This window comes from Lucilia cuprina, chromosome 4, assembly GCF_022045245.1.
Source record: "Lucilia cuprina isolate Lc7/37 chromosome 4, ASM2204524v1, whole genome shotgun sequence".
Classification (NCBI taxonomy): Eukaryota; Metazoa; Arthropoda; class Insecta; order Diptera; family Calliphoridae; genus Lucilia; species Lucilia cuprina.
This window is the reverse complement of record NC_060952.1, coordinates 27,929,969-27,930,939: the sequence shown is the minus strand read 5'-3', so window position 1 is coordinate 27,930,939 and position 971 is coordinate 27,929,969.

The window sequence follows — 971 nt, the reverse complement described above, 5'->3', positions numbered from 1 at the left end:
AATTTTTTATTCTTATTATCCTTGTTTTCTATTTAAATAATTGAAAATAAATTTTCAAGTTTCTTTTTATATTAGAATTTAATTGTCAACACTAGCGTTTAAGTATCTAAACCGTTATTTGTTGTTCTACGTTTGAAATGTAAATAACAACTGACAGCTAATGTGGCTCAAGTGATACAGTTCGAAAGAAGAATAAATATATTTGTAAATACACAGTTACTTTTTTACAATGGACAAACATTTATACATTTACTCATATAACACCGTACAACAAATTGGGAAAAATTGTTGCACACATGAGCAAGATCCTATACGTTGGAAACTACATACTTGATATAGTTAAACTACATTTTTGGTTTTTTATTTTCTGATCGTTTCTTCCTTTAAAAGGACTTTAAAGTTTAAAAGGAAGAGTAAGTATAATTATATTTAGCTTAAATTTGGTTTGGTCTAGTAGGTCAATATAGGTATCGATTGAAAGAGGAGAATAACAGTATTTTTACAAATAAAATAGTTTTAAAATGTTAGAATAAAAAAACTAAAAAAATGTCCTTTTAAATTTTAATCCTTTAATATCCTTATTTTTTATAGTCAGTTTTTTTAGAAAAAATATATGTTATATTTACAAATATGGAGTTGCAGACTCCCAAATTTCATGTCTTTATCATTATTAGTTCTTTGTAAAAAAAATAAAAGTTAAGATGTATTCAAATTAAAAATTTTTGTTGAGAATAATTTGTTTAATTTTATTTATTATTTATACCAATTACCTACCCTCATTATCCCAATGTCTGTTAATTTTTTATCCTAACGTTAAATTGACAGTTTTCAGACAAAATAAACATAACCGGTGGTTGAGATAATATGTCTTAAAATATATAAAATTTTATTTCGTATGATTATGACGATTTAGTGATTAAAACATGCATGTTCCGAATTCTAAAATCCACTTTCGGATAATATGATAAGCG